We start from the raw sequence: 3,490 nt of genomic DNA, 5'->3' as shown, positions 1-3,490 counted from the left end.
ACACTGCAACAGAGGAGCTGGAGAAAACAGAATTTTATACCACATGACAGTCATTGATAAATAGTGCACCTTGCAGACATATAAACATTGTAATGGGGAAAATGATTGCACAGGTGAAAGAAGACAACACGGACAAAAAGCTTTTTGTCATTGGAAAACATGGTATTTGCAACTTTAATGAAAAGGGGATATTTCTTTTAATGGATTTTTGCGCTTTCAATGGTCTAGTTAATAGGAAGTGTACTGTACTATCAATGAGATAGACAAATTAAAACAACATGCATTTTCCCAGATGGAAAGACAGAAAGTGAAATGGACCATATCACTATCATGCGTTAGTGGAGAAGAACTAAGCAACATGTACGAGGGGTTATCAAGAAGTTCGTGGACCGAGGCTATAAATTTAGTATTATATAGTCTGTGCTTTCAAAATTTTTGAGGAACATAAAAAAAACCCCCAAAAATAGAAAAGTGTTGAATATAGCTCAATATCTTCATTATTTGTCAAATTATTATAAAATAAAAACGACATTATTTGATTGCCTGTCGCCGTCTCCATTTAGTTTCAAGACGTCCGACAATGATATTGTTTTTGAATACTTGCTTCTTCTATCTCATACACTTACTTTGATTAGATTCTCTGGAGCTGAGTAAGGACTTTAACCCCTCTTGTTTTGAGGACTTTACAATTTTATGTACAGTGGCTTTCAATGTAAATAATATAGCAAATGGATTTACGCATTGGCAGAGATCATCGCTTGATTGTGCCAACATATTTTGCTTTTTGGAGTTCAATATCTACAACACGTGATCATTATTTGACGTGAATTGTTTTTAACATCTTGTTAATTGTGCATCCTTTTTCTCTTTGAATCTATTGTAGTATTAAAAAACAAGTACTTTGAATGCATATCATTTCTCCGTAGCCATTTAAAACATTTCCTAGGTCATTACCCGTTTTTTTACGGACAAAAATGTATAGAACGTTGGAACGTTTATTGAATCATTTTCAAGGCCTTTTTTGTTTGGACACTCCATGTAAAATTTACGATAAAATGTTTTAGAACTTTCAGAATGAGGTAAAAATTCCATATTTTATGGAACAATAGTGAGCCAACACATACCTAAATTAACAGGACTTTTGGATGTCAAATGAGCTTTTCGATATCAAAAGAGCTCGAGTTTTTCTCAGTTACTCTTCGGTTGGAAAAAAACGTCGTATTCTAGGTTGCACCGCCTAGATGTACCATTGCTTTCAAAAACATTACTAATTTTTTTAGAAAATAAAAATCATGATTTGTGGTTTATTCTATAGATAGAAAAGATGATGCTTACTAGTTATTGCAAAATTCATTGATATACCTAAAGCGGTTTTGATTTTATGAACTTTTTGATACCCTCTCGTATATGTCAGGACAAGGAGCACCTCCTACTACCATCATGTTACAGTTACGCTGAGGATAAAATTCATTTGAAAGCATTCAAAAAGTATTCAATTACAAATCAAATTGAATATTCAAAATCCAGTTTCTTACAAAGAGAAAAGAAAGGAGTTACATAGAGGAAATCAGGGCTGCATCATCTCATTAACCATATTCCTGATAGCCTGCTTTGGTTTAAACCTGAGAGAACTCGGAGCATACACTTGAGTATGAATTTTAAAAGCTGTGATACAAAAAGCCTTATACAGTTATATCACTACAGTAAAAAGGATATTTGACGATGGAAAAGTTAAAGCTAGTTTTTGCATATAGTTTAGTCGATGAGAAAGAGGAGGATTTGGGAGGAATAGGCCATACTTTACCAAATCTCCAAAAACATCACGAATATAGGCTCCGGATTGGAATCCAGAAGGAAAAATGGTGAAGGGGAGGGGGCAATACCCACCTACAGAAGATCCGTGGACGTTAAGGCAAAAGAGGTCGGACTGACCTGTACTCATTTCAAAAACATAACGCAAAACAGAGTTCGATGGCGCAAGGTTGCTTTAAACCATTGATCCCCAAGGAGCACACGGGAATAAATAAATCAAGTAAGCCTATTTTGAGGGATTGTTTGTATAAAGTGTCGACATCATTTTCAGCATCTCTATAACCACTAGACCAATTGCATAAAACTTGCTAAAAAGCTTTATTAATTAAATATGATTCACGTTTGTTTAAATTAAGGCTCACTGCCTTTTTTCAAGGGGAAAACTAATAACTAGTGGACGTTTTTGGTTTTATCTTTAAAAATATTAACACTAACCAGTTGTCTAGAGAGTTAAATTTTTTTGTATAACGTCTTCAAATTCTTAAAATTTGTTCAAATCATGAACACAGTTAGGGGGATTGAAAAAAAAATGTTTAGATCAAAATTTTAAAAAGAAATAAATCAAAAAGATCATTATGTTTTCTTTTGCAGAAGAGTGGCCTTCATTCAGCAGAGTGATTTGGAAGCCTTCGAAGCTACTAAATGATATCCATGGAAAACACTTTAAATATTTTGAGAAAACATGAAAATGGGGTTAATATATTTTTTTAACTTTCTCCTATGAAGGGTGATTCCATTTTTTGCATATATAGCCGGCAATAAGGAACCAGCGACACTGTATATAATAAGTGTCGAATCTACTAAGTAGAGACAAGGTCAAAGATAAAGGATATGGAGATAACAGACAGTATTCAACAATATAACCTGTCCCTTCCCCAGGATAAAGAAAAAAAGTTAAGAGTAAGTTAGAGAAACCTATGGAAAAAAGAAAAAGAAACACGCAATACTACTGAAAGATGAAGGATATCGAGATAACAAATAGTATTCAACATCAAAGTTCATAAAACAAAATAGGAGCAGAGCAAACACGGACCTCCAAAACGTCAGAGCTGTAATCATATGCTATCGAGATTTATTAGCAAAACAAAATTTATATAAAGCGCTAAAAATTATCAACAAAACGAACAATTAAAATTGTCAAATTTTCAGAACAACCTGTCCCTTCCTCAGGATAAAGAAAAAATAAGAATAAGTTATAAAAACTAAGGGAAAAAAGAACAAAAAGAAACTAGCAATAATACTCAACTACAAAACACTAAATATTTACAGTGTTTAATTCAATTTTTTTAATCAGTTGTATGGCCAGAAATTCAGAGCGCTTGGAAATGCTTCCAGTATATCTTGTGTTCTCCGGTGAAGTACACCCGATATAAAATAAACAGACTATTGAGCAAAATAGCAAAATGTAATACGTTTAATTTACAGTTAATTATAAATGTAGTCTTTTTGACCCCCTCCCCAACTAAGAAAAAAGGGAAGAAAAGATGGTCAACACATTTTCTTTAAACTTTCTTAAACGATTCTTTTATATATTCTCCTAGATCTTTTGGCTTTATTCCTTTATCAAGCATTGTCATTTCGCGGCGCTACATTTCGACAAAACCAAGACAAATAGGGAAAATGAACGAAGTACTTAGGAAAATACTTATATATTAATAAAATGTATAAGAAGTTTTAC

Source organism: Saccostrea cucullata, unplaced genomic scaffold (assembly GCF_032062105.1).
Source record: "Saccostrea cucullata isolate Sc308-1 unplaced genomic scaffold, CSIRO_AGI_Scuc_v1 ctg5777, whole genome shotgun sequence".
NCBI classification, from domain to species: Eukaryota; Metazoa; Mollusca; class Bivalvia; order Ostreida; family Ostreidae; genus Saccostrea; species Saccostrea cuccullata.
This window is presented reverse-complemented; position numbering follows the sequence as displayed.